The sequence below is a fragment of the Ranitomeya variabilis genome, chromosome 4, assembly GCF_051348905.1.
Source record: "Ranitomeya variabilis isolate aRanVar5 chromosome 4, aRanVar5.hap1, whole genome shotgun sequence".
In the NCBI taxonomy this organism is placed as follows: Eukaryota; Metazoa; Chordata; class Amphibia; order Anura; family Dendrobatidae; genus Ranitomeya; species Ranitomeya variabilis.
Genome location: NC_135235.1, coordinates 626,403,108 through 626,429,815, shown reverse-complemented (window position 1 = coordinate 626,429,815; position 26,708 = coordinate 626,403,108).

Here is a 26,708-nt window from a genome sequence, read left to right as displayed (position 1 = left end):
TTTATAATTATAATAGAATAGAAATCTGACAAACCCGGACTTTTGACTATCACAGGAATTCCAGCCGTGCCATAAATCTTGGGAATATTCCAGGACTTTTTCGCCCTGTAAGAGTGGTGGACTATGCTGTCGCATCCCTACCCCCCCAAGACACCAATCGCGTCATGTGAATAATGTCATGAGTTTTTATAGAGTCGTGTGAAGTGTAATCTATGTCCTGCAGTTTTTAAACGCATTAGGTAGTCATGCGATATAATGTGAATTTTTACGTAGAGGTTATGTATCATGAGTAGTGTGCAGTACGGAATAAGTATAGGGTAAGATAGACTTTAACAAGTATTGTAAGGGTATTGTGCTTAGTGTATAAAAATATAATGCATAGTATTCATAAGCGACAGACATAGTTAAAATTTGGGACTAGACCATGGTGGGAGTGGAAAGTCTGAGTTAAAAAGGATTCCTTTCTGATAGACAGTCAGATATGGAAGTTCATTAATCAAGGTCAGGTTCAAGGTGCAGTGGGCCTATTGTTCAGGGCAGTGGGAGGTCTTACAGAAATTCAGTGAAAACATTCCTGCAACGTCCAGAGCTCAAGGCTTGGTGCAAAAAGTGCCTCATCCTCTGACGTACAGGGGAAGATGGATGTGGATCCACATGTAAGGAAAGTAATGGATCTCAGGTATACTGCGGAACTGGACGTGGAATCCCTGGGGCTGAAAGAGCCAGTAAATGTAGGGATAGTCCAAGAGGAACAGATAGTAAGGCTGAGAATGTGCTGTGCCAAGAAAAAAGGAAGTGAGGTGTTGTGCCCGAAACTGCATCTTACAATATGATGAACTTGAACTGTCCAGTAAACTTCTGTATGTTGAAACGAACTGCGTGTCCTCTGATTTATGTGCAGCAGCTCTGGAAGATAGAGGCTCGGAGACAGCGGAGACCAATGGCCTACAAGTGCGGGTGATGCATCCCACACAGGACCGCACATTGGGACTGGGACACAATTTTCCTGTAGCATGCTAGGGCGTCATTGAGCAGCAGCTGGCCCATGGCTACCGCTCTCCAGCACTTTACAGCCCCATAGGGAAACATCCAACTTGTGCTGATGCCAAAAATGTGACAACTCACCGGTGACTAAATGTCTGTAAGATGTAGCCATAAGTAGAGCATATTTATTAATTCATGTCCTTCCATCAGTGCCATCCATAATAGAATTAAGTTACATCTGGAGTCCAAATCAAAAGCCATAAGTTTGACCATGTGGTTGTCTCTACTAATTGTGAACTTTAGAACCTGGGATAAGGATGTTATAGTTGGAAAAACTACACAGTACTATTATCTGGGCACTATGGTGGTACTGTTATACAGACACTGTGTGTGATATAGATGGTGACAGTAATCAGTACTATTACTATGGCTGGTACTGATATACAGGCACTGTGTGTGATATAGATGGTGACAGTAGTCAGTACTATTACTATGGCTGGTACTGATATACATGCACTGTGTGTGACATAGATGGTGACAGTAGTCAGTACTATTACTATGGCTGGTACTGATATACAGGCACTATGTGTGATATAGATGGTGACAGTAATCAGTACTATTACTATGGCTGGCACTGATATACATGCACTGTGTGTGACATAGATGGTGACAGTAGTCAGTACTATTACTATGGCTGGTACTGATATACAGGCACTATGTGTGATATAGATGGTGACAGTAATCAGTACTATTACTATGGCTGGTACTGATATACAGGCACTGTGTGTGATATAGATGGTGACAGTAGTCAGTACTATTACTATGGCTGGTACTGATATACAGGCACTATGTGTGATATAGATGGTGACAGTAATCAGTACTATTACTATGGCTGGCACTGATATACATGCACTGTGTGTGACATAGATGGTGACAGTAGTCAGTACTATTACTATGGCTGGTACTGATATACAGGCACTATGTGTGATATAGATGGTGACAGTAGTCAGTACTATTACTATGGCTGGTACTGATATACAGGCACTGTGTGTGATATAGATGGTGACAGTAGTCAGTACTATTACTATGGCTGGTACTGATATACAGGCACTATGTGTGATATAGATGGTGACAGTAGTCAGTACTATTACTATGGCTGGCACTGATATACATGTACTGTGTGTGACATAGATGGTGACAGTAGTCAGTACTATTACTATGGCTGGCACTGATATACAGGCACTGTGTGTGATATAGATGGTGACAGAAATCAGTGCTATTACTATGGCTGGTACTGTTATAAAGACACTGTGTGTGATATAGATGGTGACAGTAATCAGTACTATTACTATGGCTGGCACTGACATACAGGCACTGTGTGTGATATAGATGGTGACAGTAATCAGTACTATTACTATGGCTGGTACTGTTATAAAGGCACTGCGTGTGATATAGATGGTGACAGTAATCAGTACTATTACTATGGCTGGTAATGTTATACAGACACTGTGTGTGATATAGATGGTGACAGTAATCAGTACTATTACTATGGCTGGCACTGATATACAGGCACTGTGTGTGGTATAGATGGTGACAGTAATCAGTACTATTACTATGGCTGGTACTGTTCTACAGGCACTGTGTGTGATATAGATGGTGACAGTAATCAGTACTATTACTATGGCTGGTACTGTTATACAGGCACTGTGAGTGATATAGATGGTGACAGTAATCGGTACTATTACTATGGCTGGTACTGTTATACAGGCACTGTGTATGATATAGATGGTGACAGTAATCAGTACTATTACTATGGCTGGTACTGTAATACAGGCACTGTGTGTGATATAGATGGTGACAGTAATCAGTACTATTACCTGGGCACTATGGCTGGTACTGTTATACAGGCACTGAGTGTGATATAGATGGTTACAGTAATCAGTACTATTACTATGACTGGTACTGTTATACAGGCACTGCGTGTGATATAGATGGTGACAGTAATCAGTACAATTACTATGGCTGGTACTGTTATACATGCACTGGGTGTGACATAGATGGTGACAGTAATCAGTACTATTACTATGGCTGGCACTGATATACAGGCACTGTGTGTGATATAGATGGTGACAGTAATCAGTACTATTACTATGGCTGGTACTGATATACAGGCACTATGTGTGATATAGATGGTGACAGTAGTCAGTACTATTACTATGGCTGGCACTGTTATACATGCACTGTGTGTGATATAGATGGTGACAGTAATCAGTACTATTACTATGGCTGGTACTGTTATACAGACACTGTGTGTGATATAGATGGTGACAGTAATCAGTACTATTACTATGGCTGGTACTGTTATACAGGCACTGTGTGTGATATAGATGGTGACAGTAGTCAGTACTATTACTATGGCTGGTACTGTTATATAGGCACCGTGTGTGATATAGATGGTGACAGTAGTCAGTACTATTACTATGGCTGGTACTGATATACAGGCAGTATGTGTGATGTAGATGGTGACAGTAGTCAGTACTATTACTATGGCTGGTACTGTTATATAGGCACCGTGTGTGATATAGATGGTGACAGTAATCAGTACTATTACTATGGCTGGTACTGATATACAGGCACTATGTGTGATGTAGATGGTGACAGTAGTCAGTACTATTACTATGGCTGGTACTGTTATACAGGCACTGTGTGTGACATAGATGGTGACAGTAATCAGTACTATTACTATGGCTGGTACTGTTATACATGCACTGTGTGTGATATAGATGGTGACAGTAGTCAGTACTATTACTATGGCTGGTACTGTTATATAGGCACCGTGTGTGATATAGATGGTGACAGTAGTCAGTACTATTACTATGGCTGGTACTGATATACAGGCAGTATGTGTGATATAGATGGTGACAGTAGTCAGTACTATTACTATGGCTGGTACTGTTATATAGGCACCGTGTGTGATATAGATGGTGACAGTAATCAGTACTATTACTATGGCTGGTACTGATATACAGGCACTATGTGTGATGTAGATGGTGACAGTAGTCAGTACTATTACTATGGCTGGTACTGTTATACAGGCACTGTGTGTGACATAGATGGTGACAGTAATCAGTACTATTACTATGGCTGGTACTGATATACAGGCACTATGTGTGATGTAGATGGTGACAGTAATCAGTACTATTACTATGGCTGGTACTGTTATATAGGCACCGTGTGTGATATAGATGGTGACAGTACTCAGTACTATTACTATGGCTGGTACTGTTATACATGCACTGTGTGTGATATAGATGGTGACAGTAGTCAGTACTATTACTATGGCTGGTACTGATATACAGGCAGTATGTGTGATATAGATGGTGACAGTAATCAGTACTATTACTATGGCTGGTACTGATATACAGGCACTATGTGTGATGTAGATGGTGACAGTAATCAGTACTATTACTATGGCTGGTACTGTTATATAGGCACCGTGTGTGATATAGATGGTGACAGTAGTCAGTACTATTACTATGGCTGGTACTGTTATACATGCACTGTGTGTGATATAGATGATGACAGTAGTCAGTACTATTACTATGGCTGGTACTGATATACAGGCACTATGTGTGATGTAGATGGTGACAGTAATCAGTACTATTACTATGGCTGGTACTGTTATACAGGCACTGTGTGTGACATAGATGGTGACAGTAATCAGTACTATTACTATGGCTGGTACTGTTATACAGGCACTGTGAGTGATATAGATGGTGACAGTAATCGGTACTATTACTATGGCTGGCACTGATATACATGCACTGTGTGTGACATAGATGGTGACAGTAATCAGTACTATTACTATGGCTGGCACTGATATACAGGCACTATGTGTGACATAGATGGTGACAGTAATCAGTACTATTACTATGGCTGGCACTGATATACATGCACTGTGTGTGACATAGATGGTGACAGTAGTCAGTACTATTACTATGGCTGGTACTGATATACAGGCACTGTGTGTGATATAGATGGTGACAGTAATCAGTACTATTACTATGGCTGGCACTGATATACAGGCACTATGTGTGATATAGATGGTGACAGTAATCAGTACTATTACTATGGCTGGTACTGATATACAGGCACTATGTGTGATGTAGATGGTGACAGTAATCAGTACTATTACTATGGCTGGTACTGTTATACAGGCACTGTGTGTGACATAGATGGTGACAGTAATCAGTACTATTACTATGGCTGGCACTGATATACATGCACTGTGTGTGACATAGATGGTGACAGTAGTCAGTACTATTACTATGGCTGGTACTGATATACAGGCACTATGTGTGATATAGATGGTGACAGTAATCAGTACTATTACTATGGCTGGTACTGATATACAGGCACTATGTGTGATGTAGATGGTGACAGTAATCAGTACTATTACTATGGCTGGTACTGTTATACAGGCACTGTGTGTGATATAGATGGTGACAGTAATCAGTACTATTACTATGGCTGGCACTGATATACAGGCACTATGTGTGATGTAGATGGTGACAGTAATCAGTACTATTACTATGGCTGGCACTGATATACATGCACTGTGTGTGACATAGATGGTGACAGTAATCAGTACTATTACTATGGCTGGTACTGTTATACAGGCACTGTGTGTGATATAGATGGTGACAGTAATCAGTACTATTACTATGGCTGGTACTGTTATACAGGCACTATGTGTGATATAGATGGTGACAGTAATCAGTACTATTACTATGGCTGGCACTGATATACAGGCACTATGTGTGATATAGATGGTGACAGTAGTCAGTACTATTACTATGGCTGGTACTGTTATACAGGCACTATGTGTGATATAGATGGTGACAGTAATCAGTACTATTACTATGGCTGGCACTGATATACAGGCACTGTGTGTGACATAGATGGTGACAGTAATCAGTACTATTACTATGGCTGGTACTGTTATACAGGCACTATGTGTGATATAGATGGTGACAGTAATCAGTACTATTACTATGGCTGGCACTGATATACAGGCACTATGTGTGATATAGATGGTGACAGTAGTCAGTACTATTACTATGGCTGGTACTGTTATACAGGCACTGTGTGTGATATAGATGGTGACAGTAATCAGTACTATTACTATGGCTGGTACTGTTATACAGGCACTGTGTGTGATATAGATGGTGACAGTAATCAGTACTATTACTATGGCTGATACTGATATACAGGCACTATGTGTGATATAGATGGTGACAGTAATCAGTACTATTACTATGGCTGGTATTGTTATACAGGCACTGTGTGTGACATAGATGGTGACAGTAATCAGTACTATTACTATGGCTGGTACTGTTATACAGGCACTGTGTGTGACATAGATGGTGACAGTAATCAGTACTATTACCTGGATCTTGGTACCATGGCAGTCAGTATTATAATGGAAGTATATTGGATAGATTTACCAATGGCATCCAACAGCTCGTCCACCTCTCCACCTTGTGATTGCATCAGCAAAATCCTCAATCACTTTCGCAGTATCCTGAAGATATTTTTCAATAAGGAACCAACCAGCAGAGATTCTTGACCGTATCAGTTTTACTATCTGATATGGGAGGAACGTGACGAGGCATCATCCCCTTTATCCCTATAGACACATTCAGCACATGTCCCATCGCCGCCCCTGGAAGCTCATAAACCAGGGATTAAATTCAGGAAGGATCACAGAGATCTTACAACAACATTTTCGCAAAGCTAATCAGACGCTCGGCATTTCCACTTGGCAATGAGTCAGGTCAGTGCTTGTGCCAGATGGAAGTCACAAACTTCTGTGCAAAACATAGCATCCCATCCATGTAGTGAGGATTGTACTGCTGCTGCTTGTCACATGAGATCCGTAAGCCACGGCCCACTAGACCAGAGAGAGGCTGTCAGTGGGTCCAGGTCAAGACACCACCAATAAGAGCCCATGATGAACCAATAAAACAGATCCCTTGCTCATTGGGTTCATTACTAGTTTGGGTCAAATTGATCCCTTTTGATATACTACATGGGTATTCTACCCCTGGGACCCGCACCTACATTGAACCCGCACCCCCTGGCGCATCTGGTGAGTCTATATGTGGCATCCAGATGGATGATGGCATCAGCACAAGCATTGCATAAATCCTCATAAAACACTGTGCGTGAATTCAGCCTGTCCAACAGGACCCCCAATTATAGCAAGTCGTTAATAGTATTGGTCATTTCCTATAGGGCAAAGGATTAATTCGCATTTCCACTCTCATGCTGGCATTTTCTAATTCTCCTGCCATTCTCTGATCCTCCTGCCGTCTGGATGGACATGTGCATCACAGTTCAATTTGAACAGTCATGTGACTGCTTCAGCCACTTACAGTCAGCAGTAAAAAAGTGTTGGCCACTGATTGGCTGCAGCTGTCCTATGTCTGTACTTACACAGCAGGACATAAGGAGACTGATGGGGAGACTGCAGTGCTAATATGTCCCCCATCGGTCTCTCTATTTCCCCTCCCATCCAGACAAACATATGTCAAGAGCCAGCAATCACAGTCCACAATGGTGTTGTGTTGGCAAGTGATTGGTCACAGTCGTCACATATCTGTCCACACTGAGTGGACAGTACAGAGGCCAACATGGAACCAGGAAAGTGTTGGTGGGGGTGTGGTTGGACCAGGAGGCATGAGACACCGAGTCCTGTAGTAATAATCTCTTGCTGATAAAACACTGATTGTAATGAAACAGCAGCACACCGCCCAGTTGCCAACTCTCTCGTCTTTCTGTTCTTATTGTCGGCTACCACAAATCAACCTCCCCAGTTGATCATGGCTTCCTTATATTTATTCTTTAATGTCTGAGAATGGTTAGTCACAATTTCTTACATGAGTACCTATCAATGCAGCACCACAAGATTTGAATTTAGGAGTCTGAAGTGACCAAAATATCCCTGCTGTTTTTGAAATCTTATTTCTTTTTTTAATTCTGATTGTCTCTTTAGAGAGGAAGAGGACAAGAATTCTATAGCGTCACCTATTGGAAGCAGAGATCCTAAGGCGCTGGAGTTCTCATCCTTATTGTGTGCAGAGATATTTAATTTCCCAGCAGGGCCGGCGTTAGCGTCAGACAGACCAGGCAGCTGCTTAGGGCCCCTGCTCCTCCAGGGGGCCCCAGCCAGTGGCATGCCGCTAATAGTGGCACATCACGCAGCTGGATTAAAGAAGAAAGATAAAACTCACATGTGCTCAGATCATCTCAGGCAAAACCATGCTGGTAGGAGAGCCAAATATCCCAATTCATGAGATAGTCTTTCTATAGTGAGATCCCAGGCAAAAACTGAAGGCTGGGTGAAGTGCATAGACTTATACCTGGTCGGCTGTGACATCACTAAAATGGCTGGTTTCCCTGGACCCTCCCCTTTCCTCAGACTACAACTTTTAACAGCAATTCTTACAATTCTCTTATCTTCGCTCGAGAAAGTGTCAGAATCATAACACACACCTCATCCATGTTGTATTAAAATTGTCTTTCTATTGGTAACAAATTCGTCCTAGTTGTCCAACACAATTCCGGAGAAATCTGCACTTTGTACTCAGTGTGTTTAGCGGCTCGCGCTTACAGTGGTTATCAGTTCTACCGATGGAAGTTAGCAATATGTACTTATTATTTTCCTAGCCCAAATCGGTGGCCCAATATCTTACTATATTAGAACAAAGAACCTCCTGTCTTAAGAGAGATATCAGACTAGTTTCAGCTGGAAGGAGATTTGTGCATCTACAAGCACAATAAACATTCCTGGCTTGGGGGCGGGGCAGAGCATTGAGAAGAATAGCTTCACACAAAGCAGAAACAAAGAGAGAAGGGGGGGTCAAAGCTGCCATGTGCTTTCAGGACCATGGTCAAGTGTGCAAAAATCCCGCTGCTATGGTATTTTACATTATCGTGACAGTACTGTTCAAAGCAATGATGGAGGAGAGAGCTTCAGATGATGCTTCCTCTCCCATCATTACCCTCTGCCTCTGACACTGGGGGTGCACGATGACGTCACTTCATCACACATCCACTGTGTGCCGCCGCTGAGACCGGAGCCGAGCCTGGAGCCACGCGGGGCACAAGGAGAGGTGAGGATTGTATGTTTTATTTTTTAAATATATCAGTGAGTGAGTACTGGACTGTGGGGCCATTCTCAGGGGGGCTGTATTATAATACATTATATTCTATGGGGGCTGTATTATATTCTATGGGGGTTACAGTATATTCTATGGAGGGGCTGTATTTTATTCTATGGGGGTTACAGTATATTCTATGGGAGGGCTGTATTATATTCTATGAGGGAGGATTGCATCATACTCTTTGATGGGGCTACATTATACTCTATGAGGGGGCAACATTATATTCTATGGCGGCTGAATTATATTATATGACAAGGACTACATTGTATTCTATGGAGGGGCTACATTATACTATATAAGGAGGCTGCATTATATTCTATGGGGCTGCATTATATTCTATGGTGGGCTGCATTATATTCTATGGGGGGGCTGCATTATACTCTGTGAGGGGGATACCATATATTCTATGGAGGGGCTGAATTATACTATATGAGGAGGGCTGCATTATATTCTATGGGGGGTTACATTATATTGTATGGTGAGGCTGCATTATACTCTTGAGGGGGCTACATTATATTCTGTGGGGTGGCTGCATTATACTCTGTGGGTTGGCTGCATTATACTCTGGGATGGCTGCATTATACTGTATTGAGGACTATGGAAAATACATTATACTATATGAAGAACTATGGGGTACATTATACTATAGGAAGTGAATTGTACTACATGGATGACTATGGCGGTGCATTATACTATATGGAGCACTATGAGGAGTGTATTGTACTATATGGAGGACTGAGCAGTGTATTTTAATTATGTAGGACTATGAGGCATGCATTATACTATATGGAGGACTGAGGATTGTATTATATTGAGGACTGAGGAGTGCATTATACTATATGGAGGACTATGGGGAGTGTATAATACTATATGGAGCACTATGAAAAGTGTATTATACTATATGGAGGATTGAGCAGTGTATGTTAAAATATGGAGCACTATGAGGAGTGTATTATACTATATGGAGGACTGAGGGGTGTATTTTAATATATGGAGAACTATGGGAAGTGTATAATACTATATGAAGGACTGAGGAGTGTATTTTAATATATGAAGTACTATAGGGAGTGTATTATACTATATGGAGGACTATAGGGAGTGTATTATATGGAGGACTATGAGGAGTGTATTATACTACATGGAGGACTATGGGAAGTGTTTAATACTATACGGAGGACTGAGGAGTGTATTTTAATATATGGAGTAATATAGGGAGTGTATTATACTATATGGAGGACTATGGGGAGTGTATTATACTATATGGAGGACTATGGAGCAGATTATATTATATGAAGGACTATGGGGTGTGCATTTTACAATATGGAGGACTGTGGCGCACATTATAATATATAGAGGACTATGGGGTGTATTATACTAAACAAGCAAAATGCTGCATATTAATCGAGTGATTAGATTGTTCATGTGGGAACAGAAATCATTGTTCTCAGCAGCACATCGCCGGTGTAAACTGTAGATGTGCTGCTGATAACATGATACTGTATGGAGACAGATTGATCTAATAGTGATTGTTCTGTTCCCATCATTCTTTTTCAGTTGGTGTAAAGAGGCCAGGAAACAAGTCGAACGACTTCAATATTGTTGATCACACTCGTTTAGGGGTCTGAACTCAGCGCATGTAAATACAACAGAAATGTCTCTGTGTGATGTGCAATATGTTAGCATTTGGGGCCCCATTTTAAACTTTTGCCTAGGGCCCCACTTCCCCTAAAACTGGCCCTGTTTCCCAGAGGAGCATACATGGCTCATAAGTCTCCTCACTCTGACATGCCAGGCTTGGCTTGCCACTCTCCACAAGGAGAAACGTTACCCCTTAAGGCCCCATCTCACATAGCGAGATCGCTAGCGAGATCGCTGCTGAGTCACAAGTTTTGTGACGCAACAGCGACCTCAGTAGCGATCTCGCTATGTGTGACACGTACCAGCGATCAGGCCCCTGCTGTGAGATTGCTGGTCGTGTCAGAATGGCCTGGACCTTTTTTTGGTCGTTGAGGTCCCGCTGACATTGCTGAATCGGTGTGTGTGACACCGATCCAGCGATGTCTTCACTGGTAACCAGGGTAAACATCGGGTTACTAAGCGCAGGGCCGCGCTTAGTAACCCGATGTTTACCCTGGTTACCAGCGTAAATGTAAAAAAAAACAAACACTACATACTCACCATCTGTTGCCCGTCAGGTCCCTTGGCGTCTGCTTCCTGCTCTGACTGAGCCGCCGTAAAGTGAGAGCACAGCAGTGACGTCACCGCTGCGCTCTGCTCTCACTGTACGGCGGCTCAGTCAGAGCAGGAAGCAGACGCCAAGGGACCTGACGGGCAACAGATGGTGAGTATGTACTGTTTGTTTTTTTTTACATTTACGCTGGTAACCAGGGTAAACATCGGGTTACTAAGCGCGGCCCTGCGCTTAGTAACCCGATGTTTACCCTGGTTACCCGGGTGCTGCAGGGGGACTTCGGCATCGTTGAAGACAGTTTCAACGATGCCGAAGTCGTTCCCCTGATCGTTGGTCGCTGGAGAGAGCTGTCTGTGTGACAGCTCCCCAGCGACCACACAGCGATGCTGCAGCGATCAGCATCGTTGTCTGTATCGCTGCAGCGTCGCTGTGTGAGACGGGGCCTAGACCCCTTTTTTTATACATGCATAGATATTACAGAAAAGCAAATTACACCAATCACAACAGTCTGCTATCCAGACTTCACCCTGCACCGCAAACAGTTTTATCTCACCTGTCAGGCAGCAGCCACTGGTGATGAGTGATCTCTAGATCTTTTGGAGGCGAAGCTGAATGGTGAGTCCTAATCAAATTATTGCTTAGCTATGAAAACATCTATCAGTTTACATAGCAATGACCGAACCTCATACCTTCCAGTATGTGGATAATCCAGCAAGATTAGCCAAAATATGAGATAACCATGAGATTGTGAAGGACATGGAAAGTCACAAAGACGCAGGCTGCTCAACAAAACCAGTCAACACAAGGTGAACCTATCATTTTATTTCAAGTAAATACATGAAACGTTTGTGAAAGGAGGGGAGAAGAGGGGGATGCAGCTGCAGTTTCTGTCCTTTACTACCTGTTAGATACTGCATGCTGAGAATGAGGAGAGTCAACAGAAAGAGAAAACAATTCAGAAAGTGCAAAACAATCAATTAAAAACCAAAAGGTCGGGATAGGAGACACTGTTTTATACAGCATGCTGTAAGAGAGGGACGGGAAACAACATGGAGGGAAAAAACAAAACAAAAAGTGTAATATGGTATATAAAAACATAGAGGAGGGGGATAAAGGAGGATGCAACTGCAGCTTCACACCTTTATTGTTTTTACACATCATGTTATGAGAGAGGAGGAGATGGCACAAGGTGAGAGAAAGATCCATCTTGATCCTTTCACACTTGCGTCGGTACGGGGCTGTCGCTAAGTGTTGGCACGACGTACCAACGCACGTTGTGAAAATTCAGCACAACGTAGGCAGCGGACGCAGTTTTTCAACGCATCCGCTGCCCATTGTAAAGTCCAGGGGAGGAGGGGGGCGGAGTTCCGGCCGCACATGCGCGGTAGGAAATGGCGGACCCGACGTACGAAAAAACTTTCCCTTGAACGTTTTTTCGTGACGACGATCTGCCAAAACACGACGCATCCAGTGCACGAAGGACGCGACGTGTGGCCATATGTCGCGATCCGTCGGCAATACAAGTCTATGGGAAAAAAAACGCATTCTGCGGGCACATTTGTTTCCCAAAACGACGCATTGCGACGGATTCAAAAAAACGCAAGTGTGAAAGTAGCCCAAGGTAATACAGAAAAATATACTTTGACACTGCATGCTGTGAGACGGGACAAGAAGCAACATGGAGAGAAAAAAATCAGTCAATTATAATAAGGTAACTTAAAGACAAAGAGGAGTGGAGGGGGATGCAGCTGCAGTTAATGTCCTTTAGTAGTTGCTTTATACAGCATACTGAGAATGGAGAAAAAGCAACAGAATGAGAAAATAATCCATAAAGTGTGAAACATTAAGATAAAGACAAAGGGGACTGGGTAGGAGGGGGATGCAGCTGCAGTCTCTTTCCGTTACTATCTGTTTGATACAGGATACTGTGCGAAGAGGACGGGAAACAACATGGAGAAAAAAATCTCAAAAATATAATATGGTATATTAAAAACAGAGAGGAGAGGAAAAAATGGGATGCAACTGTGTTTTTTCACCTTAAATATATGTTTACCCAGCATGCTATAAGAATGGAGAAGAAGTCAGAGGGTGAGAGTCAGATCCACCTAACGTAATACAGAAAATTATACTTTGATACTGAATGCTGTGAGAGGGGACAAGAAGCAACGGGAGAGAAAAATGTATCAAGTGTAATTTAAATTCACAGAGTAGGGGAGAGGAGGCGGATGCAGCTGCAGTTTCTGTCCTTTGCTATGTGTCTGACATTGCATGCTGTGAGAGAGGAGTAGAAGGAACAGGGAGAGACAAAAAACTACTAAAAGTGTTGTTTTCTACTGGACAACGCCTCATGAGTAGCCCCCAGAACGTAAAATGTATAGTTACCTCCTAGACCGGTCCTACTCCTCTGCTCTGAGCCTTGCATCCCCCCACGACGCAAAATAATGTCACGTGACTGATGGAGCCAATCGGCTGTGGCATTTACAATTCAGTCAGAGAACTTATTAAATTATATCAAGATTCAGTGACAAATTAAAAAAATATACAGTACTCACCGCCTTCCTGTGCTGATGACTCTGAGGTCCCCTCTGGTCTCTGCTTCCTGGTCTCTCTTCATGCTAAGCCAATCACTGACTGCAATGTTGACCCTTCTCAGTCAGTGATTGGCTGAGTGGCATTTCCTGTGTGTTGAGAAAGAACCAGGAAGTAGAGACCAGTGGAGCAGCGCAACGCCTATTGAGGGGAATCTGTGGAGGAGAGAATGGCATTTTTCTTTTTGTTGCTTTAGTACGTACCTTTTATGGAACTAAAAAATGATTGTCCAAACAACCCCTTTAAAGACACTTGGTCAGAAGCCCTTTAAAGACACTTGGTCACTGATGACAGCACAGGTTGTAAACATTAAGGATCAAATTGTTGTGATCCCCTGCTGAAAAACACTTCCATTTTGCTTTGTTGAGCCAACGAGGTGCACAATAAACACATAATAGAAAGAAAAGGCAAAAATGCTATTAATCCTAATGGCAGCGCGCAATAATATGATAGATGGAGCCATTAGTCAGGCTGTGGAAGTGGCAATCCTCCGCTCTGTATTGATGTAAAGCAGGATCATTGTCACCCGTCTATTGTTACACGGCGGTGAGCGCTGAACGCTTGGAGGCACAGCGCAGCGTAAGCATCCTGTACGGTATAATTAGTGTTTTCTCTCTCATTTTTCTTCCTTTATATTTTTTTTAATGCAGCTTCAGATCTTTATAGAGATGTTTCATTCAATAACAGCAAACAGTGGCGGAAAGACTGTACACGGCTGACGCCGGGATTCTGGGATAATTATCCGTCTGAGATAATTATTAGGTTTCTCAGGCAGCAGAGATGAAGAGGTTGCACGAGATTAAAGAACATGGCTTCTTTCTTCCAAAAACAGCGCCACCCCGATTATGTGCTATGCCGCAGCCCCCCATGCACAATGGACTAACATGCCAAAATGTTAAGGCCTCATTCAGATGTCTGTTTTGCACATCACGGATACAACACGTGCCCATTATAGTCTATAGGGCTGCTCATGTCTGTGTTTTTCTGGCGGCACAGATGAAAAAGGCCAAAACAAGTCTATGGGTCAGTAAAAAACAGGTACAACACATGGATGGTATCTGTGTGCCATCAGTGTGATCTCTGGGTTTAACAATGCAAAGTATAGGAGAAGCTTTGTCATTAATTTCTTTATCCATCCATGAAAAACACTGATCAATCATGGCAAACACTGATGACACACGGACCAAACACTGATGACACACAGACCAAACACTGATGTAAACACTGATGACACACGGACCAAACACTGATGACACTGTTGATAAAAACGGGCACATGGACTAAACACTAATGGTAAAAATGGACACACGGACCAAACATTGATGACACATGGATCCAAAACACTGACAGACTTATAACACAATGACCAAACATTAAATGACTCACTGACCGAACACTGATGACACACGGATCCAAAACACTGATGACACACTGATGGTAAAAATGGACACGTGGACCAAACACTCTTGATATACTGACCAAACACTGATGACACACTGATGGTAAAAATGGACACATGGACCAAACACTGATGACACATGGACCAAATACTGATGATTTATGAATTGAAAACACTGATAATACACTGATAACACAGTGACCAAACATTAGACTCACTGATCAAGCACTGATGACACATGGATCCAAAACATTGATGACATACTGACCAAACACTGATGACACATGGATCCAAAACACTGATGACACACAGACCAAACACTGATGGCAAACACTGATGACACACGGACCAAACACTGATGACACTGTTGATAAAAACGGGCACATGGACTAAACACTAATGGTAAAAATGGACACACGGACCAAACATTGATGACACATGGATCCAAAACACTGATGACACACTGATAACACAATGACCAAACATTAAATGACTCACTGACCAAACACTGATGACACACGGATCCAAAACACTAATGACACACTGATGGTAAAAATGGACACATGGACCAAATACTCGTGATACACTGACCAAACACTGATGACATACTGATGGTAAAAATGGACACATGGACCAAACACTGATGACACATGGACCAAACACTGATGACACATGGACCAAATACTGATAATTTATGAATTAAAAACACTGATGATACACTGATAACACAGTGACCAAACATTAGACTCACTGATAAAGCACTGATGACACATGGATCCAAAACATTGATGACATACTGACCAAAGACCAGTGACACACTGACCAAAGACCAGCGACACACTGATGGTAAAATCTGACACACAGACCAAACACTGATTACACACAAACCAATCACTGATGACATACTGACCAAACACTGATGACACACTGACCAAAGACCAGTGACACACTGATGGTAAAAACTGACACACAGACCAAACACTGTTGACACCCTTACCATTTTTTTGTGTACATGAAAAATAGTCACGTCTGAATGAGGCCTAATGTGTATGGGGTTCCCAGACAGATGATTGTCAGAGAAGTTAAGGCTCTGGCATGCCTGATTTAATCATCTTCAGTCATGTCTGGCAGCGGCACTCTCATAGAGAACACAAGCGAAGTGTGCACTCCTCTGTATGGGAGAGTCGGGCAAGATGGCTGCCGGATGACTGATCGCCTGAACCATCGTTCTGTGAATAGCCATCTAAGGCGTATGGGGGGGTTAAGTTGTAAACCTTTCAAGGAAGCTAAGTTACAGGGCACAACTAATGACAGTTGTGATTCTAAAAAGGCAAAGTGACAGTCAGAATTAGTCACATAGAATTCAGAATAAGAGCAGAACATCCCAATGCCGCCAGTTTCTGGAGCTGGGGCTTCTACCGTGGATCCAACGTCCTCCAGCAGCAGTGTTGGGTTGCTTGGATTGCTTCAGATTTGGCACAGAAGCTTTGAGCTACACCTCTGCCCGTGCCATATAAGTTGCTTATTTTAGTGTAAGTGAACAACTCTGATCCCAGTTGTGTGACCCTTAAAGCAGGGCTATGGAGTTGGTAAGCCAAAACTCAGACTTCTCAATTTCCATGACACCGACTCCGACTCCCCCACCAAAATGGGCTCTGACTCTGACTCCACGACTCCGACTCTACAGCCCTGCCTTAAAGCATGGCGATCAGTAAAGATTGATGTAAGGAAAAAGTGAAGGGTGTCCGTTGTCATGTCCAGCGCAAGTCAGACAATGTGATCTCTGAGGTTGATTGGAAAATTGTAACAGGCGAAGGAAGGCTCCTGGGGCTGTCTAATCTTTCAGTGTAAAAAAAACCATAATAAAAATAAACATAAATCTCACGCCACAACATAAAAAATAGAAAAATTGCAATTTTTAACTAAGCACATATTATGCAAGAAAAGTAAAAAAATATATACATACTATATATGTGCACACTTATTTGACGTGGGCAACAAGACTAGACCCCATCATAAAGGGAACCTGTCACCCCCAAAATCGAAGGTGAGCTAAGCCCACCAACATCAGGGGCTTATCTACAGGTTAGATTATACTCACCCAGGGGCGGTCCTGCTGCTGGTCCGGTCCGGGGCCTCCCATCTTTTTACGATGACGTCCTCTTCTTGTCTTCACGCTGTGGCTCCGGTGCAGGCGTACTTTGTCTGCCCTATTCAGGGCAGAGCAAAGTACTGCAGTGCGCAGGCGCCGGGCCTCTCTGACCTTTTCCGGCGCCTGCGCACTGCAGTACATTGCTCTGCTCTCAACAGGGCAGACAAAGTATGCCTGCGCCGGAGCCGCAGCGTGAAGACAGGAAGAGGACGTCATCGTAAGAAGATGGGAGGCCCCGGACAGGACCGCAGCGGACCGCCCCTGGGTGAGTATAATCTAACCTCTTTTTCTCATCTTTCAGAATACATCGGGGACTTATCTACAGCATTACAGAATGCTGTAGATAAGCCCCTGATGCCGGTGTGCTTAGCTCATCTTCGGGGGTGACAGGCTCCCTTTAATTTAAACAGTGAACGCCTTAATAAAAATGAAAAAATAATACTATAATTCCTCCCATACTAAAAAAATTCTAAAAATAAAACCTTACTCTAAAAATTGACACACTAAACATAAAAGAAATCCACAAATATAACAAACAAATTCCCATTGACAGAATGTAAGAAGGCAAAAATTAGGTGAAAAAAATCTAGTCCTTAAGGGTCTAAAAGGGGGAAGTCAACGCAATCAATAACAAGAAAAGCTTCACAAAATTTGATATGACGAACAGCGGTGGGATTGACGCTTCGATGCGTGACCTTTTATAAGGGTTCTTTCTGGTGCCATCGACTTCAGAACATACCAGGAGATATGGACGGGAAATCCTCATCTGTTTGTGTTTCATAAGCGAAGAATGTGGCGGCTCCGAGGTGTTATAAACTCATTACCAGACCTTATACCCAGCCAAAAAGAATTGATACGGGGACTGAAACACACACAACGTCCTTGAGAGTCATCGGTAGAAAGTCAGGAGCCAAGTATCTTTACAGGTCCATATATGACCGAAGCGGCAAATCCTCACTCCTAAACAAGCCAGGGCAGAGGGGGGAGGCTTCTGCTGCAGCCAGTTGTCTTACAGCCACACTCAGGGGAAAAAATATAGGATACACATGATATAATGGCCAGAAATAGTGTTATTCCTCATGTATACACACATGACTGCTTATTCTGAAAAGTCATAAAAAATGCTTATTTGCCAACAGCCTAGAGTTGCTGGATGTTTTCAGATTTTGGCTAAAATTAAGGCTAACAAGTAATAAATAATATCTCTGGAAAAATAAGTAATATCTCGTATGGGGAAATATATACTGTAAATATATACTTGAATTTTTTAGTGGAGCAGTGGGAATAAAATAAAAGCAAAAACTGCCCGGTGACAGGTTCTTATTTAAGAAGTTTGGGGTTTAATCCCAAGTGCTTATCTTATCCATAAATAATCAATATCAGATTATTGGGGTTTAATACCCGGCTCCCCGACCCATCGGCTGTCATCAGAACTGCAGCTCAGTAGTGGTGTCGCACCTGCACTGATCTGATATTCATGACCTATCCTAAGCATAGTTTATCAATATCTCTAGCCTGGACAACCCCTTTAAGAAAAGATTTTTAATGCATTTTCAATGTGCTGTGTTCCTTTAAAATGAACGAAGGTATCCTCATTCAGCCCGAGACTCTACATCTGCACAAGAAAAGTCTTGTTGGATTATACGTCGCTGCCGAGGCCCCTAATAATTATAAAATAAGCAAAAACAGAGACATATGTTACACAAATAAACCCGTTGGGAGACAGCGCGGGAGATAAAGGGACACTCTCGCCCGTCGCTCCAGCTCCTGAGTGCCTCGTTGTGTTAAAAATAACATCCATTACACAAGACGAGTAGCTGAGATTTCCATAAACGTGGAGGCCTGGTAATAATTTGTGGGGGGCAAAGGAGGTGGGGGGGGGGGCACAAACCGTTCCAGCTATCTCCTCCATCCACAAAATCCCTGACCCAAGCACCATTTTCAGGATCAGCAAGTTCTGCTTGCACAGGACGCGGGAATGTTTGCCTTGGGTCAGCTCCACCGGCCCTGCAAACACCTCACTTCTGTGTAGGGACGCAGGCTCCATTCACTACAGCCAATGTGTTAGCAATTGATAACCAGTAATGGTTTCCTTCTGCTCCCCAGAGCTGGGAAATTGTCCTTAGCGGGACCGAAATGAGAAGAACTGCGGGTTATTGTGTACGGCGGTGCAGCTCGGGTTATACACACCGGCAGGCGGCATGTTGGAAATTGCAGTGCTGCGATGAAAGACACGTTTGTGTGTTGTGGAGTCAGACATTGCCTTATGGTGGAGCTACCTACAATAAATAGCACTAGAGAGGCAGCATCGTTCAACCTGGAGGAGAGCTCATTTGCATACTATTTTCCCAGGGAGCATTTCCAGTCCTGGAACAACTGGAAGCTATGTAATCTGAGAGCATCACAATGTAGCGGCAGAGATCCTGATTCCAGAGATGTGTCACTTACTAGGTTGTGTCTTGCTCTTTCTGTACAATCAGTGTTTTATCAGTAGATTATTACAACAGGACTAGGTGTCTCGTGCCTCCTGGTCCAACCATACATGGCCTTTGCACACCGACATTGCTGCCCTGCTGAGTCCCAGGCACAAGTATACCATCAGTTGGGGACACAGGAGGAAGGCCAGGTACTGAAGGCACAGGCAGAAAAGCAGCAGAGCTGATTGGTCCACCAAGTACAAAGGACCTCACCAAAGAGTGTCGACGTGGAGCGGGCCATCGATCAGACGCAGCAGCAACTCTACGATCCTGACACTGAGTCGTGTACAGTAGTGCTGTGCAGGGAAAGTGAGGAGCGGGGTGAACTGTCCACATTAATCTTAGGCCTCATTCAGACGTCTGTTTTTCACATCCAAGTGCTAACCGTGTTTTTGACAGATAGCACTCGTACGTGAGATAGTCTATGGGGCCATTCACATGTTGTTGATTTTTCGTAGCCCGAGCAGTCTGCAGAAAATTGTGGAGACATGACCGATTTTGATCAAAATCGGTAATGAAAGTCTGCGGGTGCATCAAAAAGTCAGACTGCACTCTAATGTCTTCTGAGTGTGGTCCAATTTTTATGGACTTTCATATAGAAGAAGGAGGAGAAACTTTGTTTTACTCCAGGTATGAGAAAAACTGTTGACACTTGCAACAAACTCTAGTCATACGGGAGAAAAATGGAAGTCTGAATGAGGCCTGGGGTTTTTCCTGTGCTGAGAAGATCTAATAATCCTGCGCTTATCAATTCTTCTAATGCCAATTATCAATGGTTCCTGAGCTTAAAAATAGCTATTAGTCCCAGAAGAACAACCCAATAATCATTGTGGACCAATCTATAGACGAGCATAGCAATGAGTCACAGTTAGTGATTGAGATAGATTCTTCCCGTAGACTTGTCCAGCTTTATTAAATTTAAGCTGCCTCCTGGCATTGAGTTTTCTCCATTAGTATTTGCATGGACAGTGCTTCCACTTGCACAGCATGGAGGTTCTGTGGTTAGCTCTGATATTGTAAAGGTGAAGAAGTTGCCTACACACCCTCTCTGAAGACCCCTTTTATATGATTGCATTGCCCAGCTGTTTTTTATGTTTTACTCCCTTGCGGGCTGCAGTTTCCTGGTTACTTAGAGGTGACAGGTTTAACAGTAAGGGTTAATTCAGGTTTATGAGGAGTTAGTGGGCTCAGGAAGCCAGTTGCTGATTGTTTGGGAGTTGAAGATTGGCTATTGAACAGATAAGAAGTATTGTTGATTAGAAGAAAGGCCACAAGTGGAGAGTGTGTTTAGCAACAGAAGATTCTAATGATAGCAAGTTGCAGAGCAAGTTTACAGGAACTGATTCCTATATGGCGGAAGTGCAGAGATTGAAGAAGAGTAGTAAGAAGGAGTTTTAGACCTGAAGAGATTATGGCTATAGCATAACAGAGCTGGGGGGAGGCATAATTCCCCTAGGAAGCTGAAAGTAATAGGGAATTCCTATTCCAACCAGGAGGGGACGTGGTGGTACACCTGTAGTGGAGGATCTAAAAAGTAAGAACAGATTTAAGAACCTGGTGAAGTATTCTGACACTTATGCTACCTATACCATTGAATGCCATGTGTGTAAGGCACAAGAAGAAAGCCTCTGTATGATAGAGAAGGAATGTGCACATTTTGTGCCTGCTCATGTTTATTACATTTAAGAAATTCCAGTAAAAAAGTTTTTATCTTTTCACATTGGACTCTGGTCTTACTGTTTTGTGTAATGGCAATTGTTCCCCTTCTCTTTCTGTGCGGGAACACCAACACACCCGTCTTTAGCGTCTTTACGCTCCTCCTCCTTTTGTGCATGCCAAACTGTCATTTGGTGGCGCACCTAGTGCAAGCACATGCTCCTCTGCTCTTAGAGGGGCAGCGCACGCACCTGCAAAGATGCCCTCAGCCAATAGCTGGGAGGCTACTTGTATATAAGGCACCCTCCCCAATAAGGAGGTGCCTGAGCAACCCACAATTATTTTTTTAGTGGCCTTAATCTGTTATAGTTATTCCCTTATCCTTTGTTGTCCCAGAATAGTGTGTACGTGATCCTGTGGTCGCTTTGGTGGTATCCGAACACTGACACCGTGTTGGCGGTACCCAAACCGTTTCCCGACAAACTGCGTGTCTGAACGAGAACCTGTCGCCGAGGTGCAAGTTATCTGGATTGTCCATCTGTCTCCGAATACTGCTCAACAGTGACTTCGGTCACGCCTACCCGTCCAGCGGACCTGACCCCTTGGGATTGGCAGCTGTGGTACTGGGGACTACCAAGTGGTACATGCAGCTCACGCCTCTGTCTACCTCCAGGAGCTCCAGTGAAAACCAAGTAGGCAATTAGCAACGCTCCTCCAAGGCAAACCCTACCCAGTGGAACAGTGGATCCATGAATCATGTGCGCCACCTGTGAGCGTGACAATTCGACATGTATTCTCAAGGTCACTGTACCATCAAACAACTTTTGGCCTGAATAGGGCTCATCAGCAACCCCTAGATCGCTCACACACCCTAAGGAAGGCTTGGACTGGCCCACGGGAGAACAGGAGAATCCTCCGGTGGGCCACCACCTTCTTATATGAGCAGTACTTGGCACTATATACCTGAGTCACTATGTACAGACAGAGGCCACATCTTACTAACTTAACAATCTACCCAGTTCATTGTTATATAAATTTGTTATTTAGGATGTCACATTTACATGTAGCTGAAATGATGATGACAATCTCTAAAGAGCGCCGCAGAATATGCTGGTGCAATATAATAAAAACTCTGCAGCTTTCCTACCAAACGTGTTTGGAGAAATAAATTCACTGATCCATGATCCAGCAATTCTCAGTGTAATTTCTGGGAGAAAAGTGTTTTATTTTTGGAGCCATCTCCCTGGGTGCTGATACAGGACAGGTTTAAGGAGGAGTTTGTAGCGGAGGGGATCAAGCCGGGGTTTATTACCAGCTCCTTCCTCCCCTAATTAGAAGGCAGGTCATCTTTAATGTGATGCCAGCAGACAGATCAGCATTAGGGTTTGATGTTTGATGTGCGGCACATCAGGACGCTGCATATCGGGAGGATGAAGTCATCGCTGCGGTGAACGCCTAATTTACCCCTATTGAATCAATCTGGGGCCGTTGCTCGCAGCCTCTTCCAATTATATCAAGATTGCAGCCTGGTTTTACGCCTGGTCTGATTTGTGGTCCCCAGCCGCAGCCCCAATATACTGAGCCTAAAATACCCTACGGCGAGAGAGGAGTCTTTTCTGACCCACAGAGCTTGCAATTATCCTTGGTTACATCACGACTCACATATAAGAGCAGCTAGAGAAAATCAATACTTTGTATATTTAGTAAAAAAAATCACAAATCTGCTTCCTGTCCTGATTTTGCTACAATGTACCAGTGCAGGTAAAAGTCTGGAGTCCTTGCAGTTTGGCTCACAGAGGATTGTCTTCTATAGATGCGAAATGCAACCGTCCCTTATCTGTGAGATGAAAACCGAAGATCATAAATGTCAACTTGAGGTTTTGCTACAGTTAAGATTTTCTGCACTGATACATTGTTGACAAGCCTACCACTTATGGAAGTGTTAGGGCTGAATAAAGCGTTAGTCTCTGAATGTAAAGTAGTGTATTAGAAATGTGCAGAGCAGTTTATTAGATCTGTTCTGTGCCTTTGATATTGGTGACCTGCTCGTGAGATAGACCATCAATATCAGATTGGTGGGGTCTGACCTCAGGACGTTGGAGCTCAACAGAGTCTTGTCCCCTCTACTGTTTACCAGGCACAGTGCCATACATCTGATGGTGGCTATACCTGGTAGTCTCTTTGCTTTGTACTGCAGCGCAATATCATTCACTACAATGGGGCCAGGGTGAAAACAGCTACAGTACTGGGCACAGTGCAGTACATGTGATAGTTTATTTGCCTTGTACCCTTGCACTTCAAATCAATACTTTTCATTTCAATGGGTCCATGGTGTAGACAGCTACAGTACTGGGCACAGTGCAGTACATGTTATAGTCTCTTTGCCTTGTACTGCAACTCAATACCATTCACTACAATGCGCCTATGGTGAAAGCAGCTACAGTACTGGGAACAGTGCAGTACATGTGATAGTTTATTTGCTTTGTACTGCAGCTCAATACCATTCACTACAATGGGTCCATGCTGAAAACAGCTACAGTACCAGGCACAGTGCAGTACATTTGATAGTCTCTTTGCCTTGTACTACAGCTCAATACCATTCACTACAATGGGGCCATGCTGAAAACAGCTACAGTACCAGGCACAGTGCAGTACATTTGATTGTCTCTTTGCCTTGTACTGCAGCTCAATACCATTCACTAAAATGGGGCCATGCTGAAAACAGCTACAGTACCAGGCACAGTGTAGTACATTTGATAGTCTCTTTGCCTTGTATTGCAGCTCAATACCAATCACTACAATGGGGCCATGCTGAAGAAAGCTACAGTACCAGGCACAGTGCAGTACATTTGATAGTCTCTTTGCCTTGTACTGCAGCTCAATACCATTCACTAAAATGGGGCCATGCTGAAAACAGCTACAGTACCAGGCACAGTGTAGTACATGTTATAGTCTCTTTGCCTTGTGTTGCAACTCAATACCATTCACTTCAATGGAGCCAAGCTAAAAAAAGCTACAGTACTGGCACAGCGTCGTACATTTGGTTGACTTCCGCAACTTAAAACTATTCACTTTAATGGGGTCAAGCTGCAGTGCCAGGTACAGTACTGTAAATTTAGGATTGTCTGTGCTTGGTGCTGTAGCTGTGTTCAGCTTATCCTCATACATCTGAATGGTATTGAGCTGCAGCACCAGGTAAATCCGCCACCAAATGTACCATACTGCACCTGGTAAAGAATGAAGAAGATGAGGATTCTTCTACTGCACAGGCCCCATCAGACAGCTGGGGGACCTCGAGAAGAACCCCGACAGAACCTTTCATATGAAAATTTCCCCAAAAACACATCACAGTTCTCACATAAGAGCCATTAATGCAACATTGATGGAATCAGTGACTTAGATCCAGACAAAGAAATAATGTCAACCCCAAATAATTCACTGTACAGTCAGGAAGTGTTGTCATGAGGTCACTAGAACCAAAGGATAACTAGAAATATTACCGTAATATTAGTTTTCTTTTTTTTTAAATCAATTATTACTTTATATTCTATTAATATAGTTTTCAGGAGTCATTTGCTGGATAAACGATCAGACAAGTCTTCATGCTGACGTTGTAACATTATCACAGACGGATTAGTTCTAGACTATATAGTCCATGAGCCGGGCCAGATATCGGTACCACCCGGAGTGACTAATTTTCTTTGGTATTTTTAGGTAGATGCATGTCTGTAGTTTATTTTTTGATATGATAGCCCTTACATATACGTAGCTTATTAACCCCTTCAGCCCTAGGCCTATTTGTACCCAAGTGCCTAAGCCAATCTGACCTGTGCCACTTCATGGGCTAATAACTTTGGAACGCTTTCACCTATCCAAGCCATTCTGAGATTGTTTTCTCGTGACATATTGTACTTCACGTCAGTGCTAAATGGGAGTCAATATATTTTACCTTTCTATATAAAAAAATGCTAAATATTCGGAAATTTTGGAAAAATCGGCAATTTTTTAACTTTGAAATTCTCTGCTTTTTACAAAAATACTGATACCCCCCATAATAGTTATTAATTTACACTCCCCACATGTTTACTTCATATTGGCATCATTTTGAAAATGAAACCTTATTGTTTTACGACGTAATAGGGCTTATAGTTTTATGCGCAATTTTTCACATTTACAGCAAAACCCACTTTTCAAAGGACCAAGTCACTTCTGAAGTCACTTTAAGGGGCTTACATAACAGAAACCACCCATAAATTACCCCATTTTGCAAACTACACCCCTCAAGCTGTTCAAAACTCATTTTTAAAAACTGTTAACCCTTTAGGTGTTCCACAGGAATTTTAGCATGAGCCAAGAACCAAATATGACGATATCGGTACCACCCGGAGTGACTAGATGTAGTATTTGTAACAAAATTTAATCCAAGTTATGTAAATACACACTGAACATGTCATGTGCATATATATATATATATATATATATATATATATATATATATATATATATATATATATATATATGTTACTCCATAATATCTTCAACATCGGACTCTGAATCTGACTGTTGTTCTACTGGCTCGTCTTCAGTACCCTTGTTCTGGCATGTCTGTAATCTGCACATGTCTGTGCACTTCAGGCCATTGCTGAGGCAAGTACACTGAGGAAGTTCACATGACCGCACACACTTGCAGGACAGTAGCTGTATAATAGCTTCTGGTGCTGGTGCCCCTTGCATCCACTTGACAACAAGCTTTCCGTCGTTATCTATCATCCAACCGCAGTCTGTTGGGTTTGCAACCCATGGCTGGCTCTGCAGACTTCTCCTCCAGATCGCAGCCTGGTAGTTTGCACGCAGTGCATGCATGAAAAGGCAGTCCTGGCAAGGAGGGAGTTGACTTGACTCTACCACTCCACGTCTGGCACAGAACAGCTGATAACGGAGCCTGTTTACCTCAGTTGTTTGGGTAGTTGGCAGGTACATGTGGCAGGTGATTTCCTGTAACTTCTCAAAAAGTTCGGTAGACACTTCCCAT